Source organism: Primulina tabacum, chromosome 8 (genome assembly GCF_025594145.1).
Source record: "Primulina tabacum isolate GXHZ01 chromosome 8, ASM2559414v2, whole genome shotgun sequence".
Lineage (NCBI taxonomy): Eukaryota > Viridiplantae > Streptophyta > Magnoliopsida > Lamiales > Gesneriaceae > Primulina > Primulina tabacum.
Window position 1 is genome coordinate 24,766,904 of NC_134557.1, and position 17,759 is coordinate 24,784,662.

Consider the following 17,759-nt stretch of genomic DNA (forward strand, 5'->3'; position numbering starts at 1 on the left):
AGTTATTAAGAAAATTGGGAATAAGTAAATATGTGTGTTGGAATTATGTTATCTAAAACTATTTGGATTGCGCAAGTTGAATTTAAAATGTATGAAATATTTGTTAGTACGGAAATTTTTGTGGGTGAAATAAATACAAAAGGAAATTAGTGGTGTTCAACATAAGTTCTCAATCAATGAATATTAAGATTTTTTTTTTATTTAGTAAGAAATTTAAAAGTTTGCCATGGTGGTACGACAAATCACGATGCATTTTATTAATTAATGAATATTACAATACAAAGTAATGGATAAACAACAATTACAAGTAATCGTAAAAATAAAGAAAAAACATGAGGAGGATATTCTCCGATAAATACAAGAATCGTAAATATAATAACTAAAATAATTGAAAATAACTTTGCAAAAGCCATCTTCTTTTTCTTCGGAAAAAAAAAAAATTTGATGAAGAATAAGTTTTAGAAGAGAAGAGAAAGTTGGAGTGATTGAATGTATTTGTGAGATGGTATTTATAGAGAGAAAAAAAAAAAAAACTAGCCGTTAGTTACCGTTTTATGACCGTTGGTATATGTATGTATTTGTATAATTTTATGGTAAAAATATGGTGTATATAATATTAGATATGTTTAAATAATTATGTATATCATATCTCATTATTATAATGAGATGTCATAATTTATTTTGTTTAAAAATCTTATAGACTTTTATATTTGTTGTATTCCTTGCTCGAAATTAAAGGTTGACAACAATTTTATATTTGGGACGTATTTGTAAATACCTAAGTTACATACGGTGGTGTTGTAAGGTAAAGAATTGATTCAAGAGTTGTAGGCCAATATTATTATGAGGTAAGATAAGATTTAACTTTTAAGTGTATTGGCGTGGATAAAAGTTGATCAGAAAAATTTTGGTGCTAAGATTTCTTAGGCTAAACTGCATTGATGCTAATGTATTAGTTCGATGAACATTACGAGTATAGTATAAGAAAAGTAAAATACGATAAGCTTGAACCTTCATTTCTAATACTGGGAACAGCGAGAAAAGTTAGAAGTCAAGATCATAGTAAAGTAAAAGTAAGTCTCCATAAGTCATTTTAAGTTGTGAATCGCAAACGAGGTTTTTGGTAGGAAATTTAATTAGGATTGAAGAGACGTAAGACAACATAAGACTTAAATATTTATCAGAGTAGCGCAGCGGTAGCGTGGATTTTTAGAATACTAGAATTAAGAATCTAAACTTTTGGATTATTGAGGATTAGCGAATTTCGGGGACGAAATTCAAATTAAGGGGGATAGATTGTGAAGTCCCGAAAATTTTAAGTCCATATGAACCACGTGCGTGCAAGTTATTAAATTCCTTATGTATTTTATGATTTTAATGCATACTTTCATTTAATTTATGAAATTTATTATTTTAATTATTTATGTTTATTTAATGTACGTTAAAATGTTTTCTTGAGTTTATGTTCAGATGTTTATTCGAGGCGGAATCAAGGAAAGGAGACCGGGACGATTTTAGTAAATATTATTGTGGTATTTTATTTTAGGTTAGGCTTGATGCATTTTTAAATAATTTATGAAGTTTAAAGCCTAATTTGAATATTAAGTTATTTTAGAATTTTAAACTTTTAAAGTTTATTAATTTAAGGATGTATTATTTTTAGTAGAGAATCATCATTTTATTTAGTATACTAATTGATTAATTAGTATTTTTATTATATTAATTTAAAATCCTTAAAATGATCATTTATTAAATGATTTATTTAAACATGCAAGCACACACAATTTGACTCACACACACACTCACACCTTTACACATACATATACACGTATATTACATATACACACAAAACAAAACACATGTTATTCAACCTATTTGACTAAGGAGAAAAGAAAGTTTTTAAAAACTCTTCTCTCCATTATTATTTTTGGTTCCTCTCCACTTTTCTTTATCAAATTGTCTTTCCAAGAGCACGTCCATCTTTTTTTTTCTTTGCAATATTCCAGCATCTTTTGGTTGAGGTTATTCAAGAAAAATTCGAGCAAAGTTAGTCCCGGATCGTCTTCCGTATCGTCTCCGCTTCGGTATCGTCGTTACGGTATTTTTAAATATCAAAAGGCACGTATAATCTGTTCTTGCTGCAACGATCATGTAATATTATGTATTAAGTTGTTTTTAAGCATAAAAATGTATGTATGATGTAGAAGTTTGAGCAGAAAAATCTACCGAATGTATTTGAAAGTATTTTTGGAGTTGAAATTTCGTGTTATGATGGTCTTTCGAAAACTGCGACTTTTCTGTACATATTTTGAGAAAACTTTCAACTACAAAAACATATATCTTTTTTATACGTTCGATTTGATATAAAACTCGAGTTATTTGGATTAAAAACGAGTGAGTTATGGTGTTTTTAGTATGACTGCTCAAATTAGATCCGAAATTTTCTGTTTTGATGTTCTTTCGAAAACTGCAATTTTTCGGTACATATTTTTAGAAAACTTTCAACTACAAAAACGTAGATCTTTTTGATACGTTCGATTTGATATAAAATTCGAGTTATTTGGATTAAAAACGAGTGAGTTATGATGTTTTTCGTATGACTGCTCAAATCATGTTTCAAGAAAGTTATGAATTTTAATGTGTTCTTGAAGTTTTTATGTTGCAGGCTTTGTTGGGGATCGATGGGTGATCGTTGCTGCATATAAGAAAGTTAGTAATGATGTTTAGAGTATTTTTGAGGTTTCGATTCATGTCGTTAAAAGCTTGAATTATTAAGAAATCGTAAGAAATAAACTTTAATATAAATGACAGTATTTTTGGGTCGTATAAATTGTAGGGTGATTATAAAAGTTTAGTTCATTGTTATGGTGTCGTAGAATGGTCTCATAGTGTGGAATCTTGATGCATTATGTGTTAATTGGGAGAATAGACATGTCATAAAATTTTCATCAAATAATTCGTTGGGCAGACGGACACGGACCCGGAGACGGAGGTTAGCACGGGGTTCGTGCCTTCTCATTTCTTCGACACATATTTAAACGCACAGACACGGACCCGTACACGGACCTAGGGACGGGGTCCGTGCTCCTTCTTTTACATGACACATATGAGGCAGTACCTACACGGACCCGGGGCCTGACCTGGGTACGGGGTCCGTGTAGCTTCAGTTTTTGGGATAAATATTTTATCACTTAAGGTTTGGTTTGAGGTGTTATGGTATGATTTAACATTAATGTTTTACAAGGTCAAGTGGTGAGAAATTATAGAATGTTCTAAGAAATTATTTAGCTTGAGATTAAGCATGACTTTTACGTTTAAGTTGTACACGTTAAGCTTATGAATTCATGTTAGTATGTTGCAGCAACGACACGATTGACATCCAACGAATCCCTCAGCGCTAAGTAAGTATGTATGACGTGCAAAGAAAATATTTGAAGTTTTTGAGGTATGCTAAATGTCTTGTGACCAAAACTAAATGGGTTTGGAAGTCGGTGAACGTGGCCGAGGACCTCTCCACCCCGTTAAATTATGAACGGGTTTGAAGTTAGGATTGGAAAGCGTTAAATTATGAACGGGGACCAATCCGCCCGTTAAATTATGAACGGGTTAGATCGTGGTTGTGAAGCGTTAAATTATGAACGTGGATCAACTGGCCTGTTAAATTATGAACAGGGATCTCATGTATGTGGCAGTGGATACGTCCCTGTCAGCCCAGTACTGTGGTTTGTCTGATCAGATATTTATTATGTTAAGGGTCACTTGCTTTGAAACATCCTCTACGAAAATGATGAAGTTACGTATGTTCAAGTATGCAGTATGTTGATGAAAGTTTATGATGATGGCACGTCAGAGTATGTATGTACGTATGTTCAAAGTCATTATGCAAAATTCAAAGTTATTATGCAAAGTTCAAGCTATTATTCAAGTTCAAGTTTCAAAGTATGTATGTTCAAGTTTTAAGGTTATTATGAAAGTTTTAAATTTATTATGCAAGTTTCAAGTTTATTATGCAAGTTCAAGTTTGAAGTTATGTATGTTCTATTTTTAAGTTGCATGCGATTTTATTATGTAGTACTCGTTATTCCAGTTTATACGTGTTGAGTGTTTAGACTCACTAGACTTGATCGATGCAGGTGAGTATGTTGATGAGGAGACAGGAGGTGGCGACCAAGGGGCAGGCTTGGACTGAGCGGAAGGCTAAACCCGAGGACCACTATGTTTATGTTTTATGAAAACTTTAAAATATTATGTTTTTATGTTGGTTGTAAGATAATTTGGAATAAGTACTTTGTTGGAAAATTTGAGTATGGGATGTTGATTTTAAATATTATTATGTTGAATGATAAGTAACGACTGTATGAATTTTATGTTTAAGAAAATTTTTAATTTTTCCGCAAATTTTGAAGTAGTAAAAGTACGGTACGTTTCAGAGATGGCTCCATTCGAGGTGTTGTACGGAAAGAAATGCAGATCCCCTCTTTATTGGGATGATATCTCTGAAGTTCCCGAAACTGGACCTGATATGATTAGAGATATGACGGAAAAAGTGAAACTGATTCAAAAGAAAATGAAGGCAGCTCAGGACCGACATGCCAAATATGCCAACATCAGACGACGATCGTTGGTATTTGAGACTGGAGATCGAGTATTTTTGAAGATTTCACCTTTCCGAGGAGTTGTCAGATTTGGCAAGAAAGGAAAGTTGTCTCCACGATACGTTGGTCCATATGAAATTCTCGAAAAGATAGGAGATCGTGCCTATCGACTCACATTACCGCCTTCATTATCAGGAATACATGATGTCTTTCATGTATCTATGCTGCGGAAGTATCTCCCCGATGAATCTCATATTATGCAGCCAGACGAGACCGAGCTGGATGAGACATTGAGTTATGTCGAGAAACCGATTCGGATTATCGATCGTAAAGAAAAACAGCTCAGAACAAAGACAATTCCTCTTGTAAAAGTTCAATGGACTCGTCATGGCATTGAAGAAGCCACTTGGGAGACTGAATCAGATATGAGACAGGAATTCCCAGCATTGTTTCACTGATGTAAGTTTTTATTCCGTTTCTACTACATTCCTTCTTATTGGTATGATTGATTGCCAGTGATTTCGGGGACGAAATCATATCTTAGGAGGGGAGAAATGTAATGCCCGAGAATTAATCATAGTAATCTGTAATTATTGATTTATAATTTGATATGATTATGAAAGGATTAATCGAGACGCGATTTGATTCAGCATGAAAAGATGTATGTGCGAGGACAGTGCCTTTCGCGCACATGCGCGACGTGATGCGCGCACATGCACGAAATGGGCAGAAGACCTCGCGCATTTGCGCGAAGTGAAGGCGCGCATGTACGATGGGACTCCAGAGAACCTCGCGCATATGCGCGACGTGTATCCGTGCACATGCGCGAGGGTACCCGAGAGTTGGGTAAAATGAACAAAGGCCTCGCGCATATGTGCTGAGTCAGCGCATATGCGCGAGGTGCTGTGCAGAGGACGCGCCGAGACATATGGTCTCGCGCATATGCGCCACGTGATGTCGCGCATATGCGCGAGACGTGTTTTACAAAGGGTGAGCTACCTAACCTTTACATGCAACGTGTGAATATATATACATACAAGCCTTCGTTCAAAGGAAAGGAAAGAGGGAAAAACGGAAAACCGAGGCCAACTTCAAGTTCTTGATTTTAGATTTTGATTTGCGATAAATCCGTCCGTTAGATTTTGAATCCGACTTCAGTACTGAGTTCCTACCGACGCAGGCTACAACTGGACGTAAGTTTTACTGAGTTCTATCGTCACTTGAAAATATGATGTTGTAGGAATTTGATATGATTCATATATGATGTTCTTGACATGTTAGACATCGTAGAATCGAAGTCAGATTGAGAAACAGACTGATTATGGAATTGTTATGAGTTCTGATTATATGGTTTTGAAATCGGATAGATTTGGATTATGAATGAATTACAGATTGTATCGGATATGAGTTATAATTTGTAATTGATGTCTGTTTATTTGGTATTGACGGGGATACTGAGATTGTGCCGTTATGCCGTTGATTTGACTTAAATCCAGATTAAACAGATTCAGTGTTGAATTGAGAATGAAATATTGATATTATGATTTTCGATATGTCGTTTCAGATTTACAGAGACAGTTTTGAGTTCAGAACTGATATTGCTTCAGACCAAGACTACAGACGAAAGGTATAAGTTAATGTGGTACCGAGAGATCGACTCGAGTATAGTATGATATACTTGAGTTTCCCTAAATCACATACTTCTTATTATTATGTTCATTGATTTGACTGGATATACTTGTTCTATGAATGTATAAAAAGCAGGTATTAGTCGAGTGATCTTGTGACAGAAGTGCCTGATAGTGGTGGGATCGCCACGGGCACATTGCACGATGTCACAAGATAGGAAATTGGTGAAAACGCCAAAGTCTGTGACGGTTAGGTCAAGACACTGGATGTTTGGTTATATCGATGTGGATAGAATTGGAGTTTCTTCTATTACTAGTGATCGATACCATATCGATGTGGATAGAATTGGGGTTTCTTCTATTACTGGTGATCGATATGGAATGCCAACGTCTGGAAACCGGGATCCCTAGACTAGGATTGAGTCTAGTCTGAAACGTGGAGTCACGAGTCTGATTGGCGATTTTATATTGATTATGTTTCTGATTTTGTTACATGTTACTGATATTTGTTACATGTTTTAGATTGTTGATATAAATGCATGTTTCGTTGATTTATACTGGGATTTATTTCTTACCGGAGTTATCCGGCTGTTGTCCTGTTTGTATGTGTGCATGACAACAGGTGGGACAGGTTCAGGGTCGAGGAGATGAAGAGAGATCGTGATTAGAGTGGAAACTACGGACTTTGATCTGAGATAGGTTTGGAATACTTGATATGTAGTTATTAAACCTTAACTCGAATGATTGTATATAGTACCAGACTTGTACTTTTAATATACTGATATGTATATTTGCATGTATTCCATTACGTTCCGCAATTTTAAAAAAAATTTAGACCCTATTTATTATGATTAATTAAATTGTTCTAATGATGATTAAGAACTTGATTAGCGTCCGGGTCCCCACATCAGTTGAAGACCAACTGACTATTGTCTTCTTAGTTAACTTTTTTTATGGATATTCCCCCTCAATAAATGCATATAATTAAAAGTAAGGGTAAGAAAAACTCAGTCTGAATCAGTTAAGGTCAGATGACTCTTTGTCTTCCTCATGTCTCTTCAAGTCTTGTCTATAAATAGATCGTTGTTATTTGGTAATGACATCTGAACTCCAATAGATTGTGAAAGCATCACACACGTCCCTCATCCTTCATGGATGCCTCAACGTATTCAGAGATTTAAAAGATATGCTGAAGAATACGTCTTCACAGAGGTTATGTCCGTTTGGACTACTGCTCACTACATTTAATTAATCAATGATGGAGAATTTTTTGCTTCTGCTAAGCAGAGATCACTTGGAAGGAAGCTTAAAAGGCTTGCTCAAGTCGACCATATATCTGATCTAGTCAAGGATGATGTGTTGATCCACATGATGTAGTTGAAGGAATGACACTTGCTTCAGAGAATTGAGAATGCCGAAGCATTCAGGAATATTAGGAGTCATGGCTTGAATAATTGGTTGATGTTATGGCAAGATGCCGTAGGAAGTAGACTAAGTGATGTTGTATGGTATCGATTTTATTCTTAATAAAATCTTGATTTGTGTCATTGTTGTTGTGTTTGTGTCATTACTGACAAATAACTAACTGACATCTGTTGACAAACAGTTAACGAACTGAATATAATAACTGATAAATGAATCACTGACATCAGTTGACAAGCATTTAAATAATAAATGACAAACTAAATGAACATTTATTGACAAAGTAGCAATAAAACTGATATAATTAAGATAAATCAATTAAACCAAGTATATTGCGAAAGTAAGAAAAATTAGTCTCTGGCAATGGTTTGGTGAATATATCAGCAGCTTGCTGTTCATTTGACACATATTCCAGTCTGATAGCTTTCTTCAGAGCATGATCTATGATGATGTGATGCCTGACATCAATGTGCTTGGTCCTTGAGTGAAGAACTGGATTGTAAGTTATTGCAATCGTGCTTGTATTATCACAAAATATGGGAGATTCCTTAGCATCAACTCCATAATCTTTCAGTTGTTGCTGAATCCAGAGCAGTTGGGCACAGCAACTTCCAACAGCAAAGTATTATGATTCAGTTGTGGAAGTAGCTATGGATGTTTGTTTCTTGCTGAACCATGAGATCAGTCTGTCTCCTAGAAACTGGCAAGATCCACTGGTGCTTTTACGATCTAGCTTACATCCTGCATAATCTGCTTCTGAATATCCAACTAAATTGAAAGAAGAGTCTTTAGCGTACCATAATCCCACATTTTGAGTGCCTTTTAGATATTTTAAAATTCTTTTGGAAACTATAAAATGCGATTGCTTAGGATTTGCTTGAAATCTAACACACATGCAAACAGCAAATACAATATCAGGACGACTTGCAGTTAGGTACAATAATGAACCTATCAAACTCTGTAGAGTGTCGTCTCAACTGATATTACCCTTTGATCATTGTCCAGTTTGACTGATGAACTAATGGGAGTGCTTGCAGCTGAACATGTTTCCATGCCAAATTTCCTGAGCAATTCCTTCATGTATTTGGTCAGACTGATAAAAATAACAGTTTCCAGTTTCTTCACTTGTTGTCCGAGAAATAATGTAAGTTCACCCATCATAATCATCTCAAATTTGTCCTGCATTAACTTGAAAAATTTCTCACATAATTTGGGGTTAGTTGACCCAAATATAATATCATCAACATATATTTGCACAAGTAAAATGTGATCATTCTTAGAAAATTTGAACGATGTCTTATCAACTGATCCAACAGTAAAATCATGATTAGTTTAGAATTTTGAAAGTGTCTCATACCAAGCTCTAGGAGCTTGTTTAAAGCCATATAAATCTTTGTTCAAATGATAGACATGATCAGGAAAAGAGTGATTGATAAAACCTGGAGGTTGTTCAACATAAAGTTCTTCTTGCAACTGACCATTCAGAAATGCACTTTTTACATCCATTTGATAGACTTTGAAGTTCTTGAATGATGCATAGGCAAGGAAGATTCTGAAAGGGATCGATTACGGTGCCCGGTTGCGCAACAGAAGTTTTGAAAAAATGTTTTTCAACAAGAAACAAAACCGAGCACCTCACAATATGTGTAGCAAATAACAAAATCAAACTTGTCATACATAGAGAGTTTAAGAAATATACCTATCAATCTCTTAATATTGATGACGACTCCAACCAAGTTGTAAACAACTTTGGATCTTGATAGGTAGACAAATCTACAAGCCTCCTTTGAGCACTCCTTGCTCAAAATCAAGCCCACCACCAACAAGCTAAATCCACCTTACACTTGCACTAGAAAATGTAAGGCATTTTTCTTTGAGAAGACTAAGCTTTCCTCAACAAATTGAAGAAGCAAAATTGAAGGAGAATAATGCTCAAAATTTCGGCCAAGAGGGTGTGGGAGAGAAGGGGGATGTAACGCCCCAAAAATTTAAAGGTCTACGCAAACCACAAGCATGCAATTGTTAAATTTTTTTTGTATTTTAATTAAATTTTTTAAGTGCATGAATTAATTATGTTGTGCATATTTGTATGTTTAAATTATATTTTATACATGGTTGCATTAAAATGTATTTTTAAAGGTTATTCGAGTTGCGATCGAGGAACGGAGACCGAGGGCTGAAAAATGGAAAATGATTTTATTAAATAATTGTTTTTAATTATTTAAAATATGATTGTGTGTTTTTCTTATTTTTGAAAATAAGGGGTTTTTAGGTGATTTTATACGCCGGGACGTAAATTTTTTCGGTGTTGGATTTTTAGTAAAAATGCAAACGTTTTGGCAACCCGGCTATTAAATTCACAAACATTTCTACTCAAAATAATTTAAAATATTTTTTATTAAACACTAATGGGCTATGTGGGCCTAATTAACTTTCCTAATGGGCCCAAACTTTTGATTAGTGTTTTAATTCTTATTAAAGCCTAAACCTACCCCATAATCTCAAGAAAACTCACGCCCACACACCCCAACAATTTACAAACTCTCCCCTCAACACCAAATACACGACACACACAAAATTTTGAAGGAAAAAGACATCAAAGTTGCAAGGATTTCAAGCCGTCGTTTTCTCGTCGCCGTTCTTCGCAATCGTCAACGTTTATTCGTTCATTAAAAACGCAAAGGCACGCCATATTCTTTTCTTCAAACATCTATCACACCATAGTAATTGTTTAAGCATATTTTGAATGAAAACATGACACACAAAGTGTTATTTTCGTAGCTATGTACATGCATGAGAATTACTTGTGATTTTTGCTTCCAAATTCAGGTTTTTATTTTGATTAAGGGGCTGCCATGGATAGGGTATTAATATGGGTTGGATTTTAGCAAAAAACATGTTAAATAATAAAGAAAACAAGGCTGAAACCAAAGGAATAGAAACAGAATAAGGGGCCGAAGGTTTGCTTGAAATTTTAAAGTGCAAGTTTCGGTTGGGTGTGCATGGGGCAAGAGGGCTCGACCAGGTCTGGTGGTTGGGTCCTAGTGGTCATGGTTAGGTCCTAGGAGGGCTAGGGCGCGAGCCTTGGGCTGGGGAAGAGTCCACGTGAAGTGGGACTCTCCCCCAAGGTACGCGCAGGTGCTGTTCGGGATTTCCAGGGGGTGGCTCAGTTTGGGGCTGGGCTAGGTGGTTCATCAGGGTCCTAGGATGATGGGAAGGGGTCGGGCTAGGGGCTGGAGTGGTGGGCTCGCTGCTGGCTCGAACAAAACTAGGGAACCATACGGCAGCACATGAACGCGCAGGTTGATGCCTGGTTCAGGTGCTTCGGGCTTGGGGTTTTGGTGGCTGGGATGGTCTGGGCTGGGGCTGGGCTTGGTCTAGGGATGGTTAGGGATAGGTGGGCTTGGTTGTGGCTTGGCCGGGTGTAATGCCCGAGAATTTAATCCTAGTAATCTGTAATTATTGATTTATAATTTGATATGATTAGGAGAGGATTAATCGGGACACGATTTGATTCAGCTTAAAAAGATGTATGTGCGAGGACAGTGCCTTTCGCGCACATGCGCGACATGAGACGCGCACATGCGCGAAACGGGCAGAGGGTCTCGCGCATATGCGCTGTGGGTGTGCGCGCATATGCGCGAGCTGTGCGAGGGTTTAAATTCAACTCCTAAGAAGTGGGCGCACATGCCCGACGGGGAGCGCGCACATGCGCGAGATGTCCAGAGAACCTCGCGCACATGCGCGACGTGTATCCGCGCACATGCGCGAGGGTACCCGAGAACTGGACAAATGAACAAAGGCCTCGCGCATATGCGCCTAGTAAGGGAGCGCATATGCGCGAGGTGCTGTGCAGAGAACGCGCCGAGACATATTGTCTCGCGCATATGCGCCGATGAAGGTCGCGCATATGCGCGAGACGTTCAGTAGGCACACTGAGCCACTTGGCTTGTTGCATGTACGAGATGTATGTATATATATAATATATATTTATATATAAATATATATACACGTATATTAAAAATTCTTCAGAAACAAAAAGGAGAAATCGAAGGAAACTTTGCAAAAAATTATTCGTGAATCCTAGGGTCGCGATTGTGGAAAATCTAACCGTCTGATTTGGAATCCGACTTCGGTAATGTGTTCCTATCAACGCAGGCTTCAACAGGACGTAAGTTTTGCTACCTTCTAATATGTTTTGAAATTATGGTATTGTCAGAATCTGATATGATTCCTATATGATGTTCTTATTATGTTAAACATCGTATAATCGAAACCGGACTGAAGAACAAATATCATATGGAATTGTTATGAATTTTGGAGTTGATTGGATATCATAATTGAGTCGTTATTGATTAGGAGATGTTGGAATTGATATCTGATAGATATGATATGGCTGGGTATATTGAGATTACGCCACTATGCCGTTGAAACGGAATTTGATTGGATTCTGATTATATCCCGTAGTGATTTGAACGGGTATTGATATTATACTCCTTGATATTGTTATTGCCAGATTGATATTGATAGGTTTTGAGTTCGAGACTTCGACAAAGTCAGAGTAATAGAACGAAAGGTATAAATTAATGTTGAGTTGGGATTGCACAACTCGAGTGAGGTTTGACTCGAGTTTCCCTAAATCACATACCTTAATTTATTGCAGTGATATTTGCAATTAATGATATTGATGTGTGTGGTCTATTGATTCATAGACAATGTATGTATTGAGTCATAGACTGATTCGTCTAGCTATCGGCTGATTCGCCTAGGCATTGGCTGATTCGCCTAGTCATTGGCTGACTCGCCAATTCTGTGGCTGATTCGTCCAGACACTGGATATATAAATTATATCGATGTCGTTTAGGAGTTGATTCATTCCTATCGACTGAGATTTGATATATTTTTCAATATCCAGACACCGGGATCCCTAGATTAGGATTGAGTCGAGTCTGAGTGTGATTCATTACGTGATATTGATATATGTTTCTGATTCGATACATGTCATGAATATCTATTATATGCTTTTATATTGTGTATATGATTGCATGTATACATTGTTTATACTGGGATGTATTTTTCACCGGAGTTATCCGGTTGTTGTCGTGTTTGTATGTGTGCATGGCAACAGGTGGGACAGGTTCAGGGTCGAGGAGATGAAGAGAGATCGTGATTAGAGTGGAGACTACGGACTTTGATCTGAGATAGGGTTTGGAATACTTGATATGTAGTTATTAAACCTTAGCTCGAATGATTGTATATAGTACCAGACTTGTACTTTTAATATACTGATATGTATATTTTCATGTATACCATTACGTTCCGCAATTTAAAAAAAATATTTTAGACCCTGTTTATTATAATTGATTAAATTGTCCTAATGATGATTAAGAACATGATTAGCATCCGGGTCCCCACACCGGGGGAGTCCTAGTTCAATTAGGAGTCCTATTGCTCAAGGAAACACACGCACACACAGGGGCAGATATTGGGTCAAGTTTCAGAATTGTTTTGGTCGGGCTAGGGATTGTTTTACGGGCTGGGCTTGCACAGTAGGGTCCCTAGATGGGTTGGCTAGGTTTTGGCTCAAGGCGGCTCGGGCGTGGAACGAGTAAATTGGGAGATGGCTCGGTGTGTTCGTCGAAGGGTCAAAAACGAAAATTAAAGAAGGAAAAATTGATCCAAGGGTCCATGGGGTTGGCTCATAACTCGGAAGGGTAGAATAAATACTAAAAATGTTATGTTTAAAATTTGGGATCAAAATAATGAGTTTTAGATTTATTCGGGATTTAATCGCCGCACGAAACGCTAATTAACGAGTTAATTGAAACGCCTAGTTTAAGCTTTATAAAATTATGAAAAATTATATCTAAGCTTAAATAATTATTAAAAGTCTAAGTTTTTACTTTAGGAATTTTATATTAAGGTTTGTTTTGATTCGGGATTAAAACACATTAATACATCACATTTAAAAATTAATTAAAAATCCTCGATTTGAGCCAAATAAAAAATATGAGAAAATTCATGTAAGCTTAAATAATTATTTGGGACATGTTAGAGTCAATGAAATTAAGAAAAAGTCAAAATCGGGAAATTTTACGTCCAGGGGTAAAACGGTCTTTTTACATCTAAAAATTAGTAAACGTCATGGCAGTTTCCTGAATGTTGTTTTTATGTTAATATGATTATTTTCAATGGTTATGGATGTTTATGGGATTTTATATGTTAAAATGATTATTTTAAATGTTGATGGAATTTTATATGTTTAGGGGTTTTTATGACGAAAGATTTATTTTAAATGTTTATGATTTAAAATATTAAAATATTATGTTTATGATGTTGAAATGTTTATTTAAAATGTATGTGATTTTTAAATGTTCATGGATTTTTATGGTTTAATTATGGACATTTAAAAGACATGTTGCATGCTTGGTTTAAAATAAAAACGTTACATGCATGTTTAAATTTTATAAAGTGATGATAATATGAAACGTTGAAGGAAGTGAAGTAATTGTGACTAATACGATGACATGTTGGAAATTTCGTGATGGTTTTGGTCCCAGTGGGAGCCCGACGATCGTGTTTTCTTGGATATGTATATGTATACGATGATATGTTAATACGTAAGGCCAGGGCCCAGTTGACCGGTGAGAGTGTTACTGGTGTCCCCCGCCGCCCAGTACTGTGGTTACATGTAGATGGATCCATCGCCCAACACGTAGACGTAGACGTAGATGAACACGAACGTCACAATTAACGATTTGAATTCAACGAAAGGAAAAAGGAATACGTATTTGTTGATGATAGTATGAATATGAATATGTTGAGGATGATATGAATATGTTTATGAAAAAGGATTATGAAAATGTTTTTAAAGTTTATGCATCATGAAAATGTTTATGAAAATGGTTATGTTTAAAGTTTATGCATCGTCACGAAAACGATATTTTAAGTACAAGTATTTTTCACTGTTATATGTTAACTGTATTATGTAGTACTCGTTATCAAGAATATGATGTGTTGAGTCTTTAAACTCACTAGGTGTGATTGATGCAGGTGATACTGATTATGAATATGATAATGGAGGTCTTGATGGATGACTTTGCTGGACTGAAGGTGCACATTACCCGAGGACCGAGCTAGTTTTCCGCACTAGTTATGATTTATGATTTTAAGTAATTTTAAGAATATTTTTATGACTTTTAATTATTTATGAGTGGTTTTTGAGAGGTTATAGTATGAGCTATTTCCTTTGGTTTTCAAATTATAGTCGGTTGATTTGTTTTAAAATTATGTTAAAAAAATAGTTTATGGTTCGGCCGAATGCTATGTGAGGTTTGAAAAAAAAAAATCTTGTACCTTTTAAGAAAACGATTAAGTAGACGTTTCAGTTGGTATCAGAGCAAAGGTCCTGTAAAGAGTTGTGCCACCATCAGCGCCGGAAAGATCAGTCGTCAAACCTCAATTGTAAGTTTACATGCTTTATATGATTTTATGATGCTACCTGCATAATTATATGAATTATGTGTTCACGTCACATGTTTAATAGCATTATGATTTTATATGTTTTATTTGCTTTAGAATTTTTATACGTGATACGATATGAAATGAAAAATTATTTGATTTCAACGCATGTTGGTTTTGTGGTGGAATTTGACTATGTTAATTTTTTTGTGTTTTAGTATTGACGTTTTACTTTTTGGGCTATAAGTTAATCATGAATATTATGAATGCTTTTTGGGTTACGTAGATTTTCTAAGAAAATATTTATGATTCATGGTTACTAGTTGAATTAATTTTTGGGAATTACTCATAAGTAATAATTATTCGAGAATTACAACGACTTTGGGAAAATAAAAATGTATAAATTGGGAATTTAAGTTTTGATGAAAGGTAAAATTGGTTATAGGAATTGATTTTGGGTAAATAAGTTTAAAATTTTTGAAATTTTGTTATGGGAAACCTATAGAAGAAAATTAAGAATGCCAAGAACTTATGGGTTAATCTTAAGATTTTCGAAATTAAGGACCAATTAGGATAATTTTTTAGGAAATTAAGAATTGATTTTGCAATTATTAAGGAATTTGGGGACTAGTTTAGCAATAAGCGAGAAGTGAATGTGTTAAATGATAAGAATTTTCGATGATTTAGACTTTTAAGGATATTTAGAACCTTGTGATATCTTGGATTATAAAGTTATAAGAAATGTTAATCAAGGGTTTTAAGGATAAAACAAATTAGGCTTGAAAAATCTAAGCGTTAGTAGACGCGTTTGGGATTTTAAGATTGGAGTTTGATAAGTTGATGAAAATTTTGGGTATAAAATAAGGAAAGTGATATACAATAAATATGGTCATCCATATTTTAATATTGGGAATTGTAAGAGAAATTGAAATTTGAGGTTATAATAGTAATAACACTAAGTCATTATGGGTCTTTTAAGTTGCGATTTGAAAATAAGGATTTAGAAGGAAAATTTATTTGTGATCAAGGAGACGTAAGGACATTCTAGAACTTAAGTTTTATCAAAGTAGCGCAGCGGAAGCGTGGATTTTTGGTTACTAGAACTAAGTCTAAACTTTGGGTTATTAAGAATAAGCGAATTTCGAGGACAAAATTCAATTTAAGGGGGGAAGATTGTAACGCCCCAAAAATTTAAAGGTCCACGCAAACCACATTCATGCAATTATTAAATTCTTTTGTATTTTAATTAAATATTTTAATTGCATGAATTAATTATGTTGTGCATATTTGTATGTTTAAATTATATTTTATACATGGTTGCATTAAAATGTATTTTTAAAGGTTATTCGAGTTGCGATCGAGGAACGGAGACCGAGGGCTGAAAAATGGAAAATGATTTTATTAAATAATTGTTTTTAATTATTTAAAATATGATTGTGGGTTTTTCTTATTTTTGAAAATAAGGGGTTTTTAGGTGATTTTATACGCCGGGACGTAAATTTTTTCGGTATTGGATTTTTAGTAAAAATGCAAATGTTTTGGCAACCCGGCTATTAAATTCACAAACATTTCTACTCAAAATAATTTAAAATATTTTTTATTAAACACTAATGGGCTATGTGGGCCTAATTAACTTTCTTAATGGGCCCAAACTTTTGATTAGTGTTTTAATTCTTATTAAAGCCTAAACCTACCCCATAATCTCAAGAAAACTCACGCACACACACCCCAACAATTTACAAACTCTCCCCTCAACACCAAATACACGACACACACAAAATTTTGAAGGAAAAAGACATCAAAGTTGCAAGGATTTCAAGCCGTCGTTTTCTCGTCGCCGTTCTTCGCAATCGTCAACGTTTATTCGTTCATTAAAAATGCAAAGGCACGCCATATTCTTTTCTTCAAACATCTATCACACCATAGTAATTGTTTAAGCATATTTTGAATGAAAACATGACACACAAAGTGTTATTTTCGTAGCTATGTACATGCATGAGAATTACTTGTGATTTTTGCTTCCAAATTCAGGTTTTTATTTTGATTAAGGGGCTGCCATGGATAGGGTATTAATATGGGTTGGATTTTAGCCAAAAACATGTTAAATAATAAAGAAAACAAGGCTGAAACCAAAGGAATAGAAATAGAATAAGGGGCCGAAGGTTTGCTTGAAATTTTAAAGTGCAAGTTTCGGTTGGGTGTGCATGGGGCAAGAGGGCTCGACCAGGTCTGGTGGTTGGGTCCTAGTGGTCATGGTTAGGTCCTAGGAGGGCTAGGGCGCGAGCCTTGGGCTGGGGAAGAGTCCACGTGAAGTGGGACTCTCCCCCAAGGTACGCGCAGGTGCTGTTCGGGATTTCCAGGGGGTGGCTCAGTTTGGGGTTGGGCTAGGTGGTTCATCAGGGTCCTAGGATGATGGGAAGGGGTCGGGCTAGGGGCTGGAGTGGTGGGCTCGCTGCTGGCTCGAACAAAACTAGGGAACCATACGGCAGCACATGAACGCGCAGGTTGATGCCTGGTTCAGGTGCTTCGGGCTTGGGGTTTTGGTGGCTGGGATGGTCTGGGCTGGGGCTGGGCTTGGTCTAGGGATGGTTAGGGATAGGTGGGCTTGGTTGTGGCTTGGCCGGGTGTAATGCCTGAGAATTTAATCCTAGTA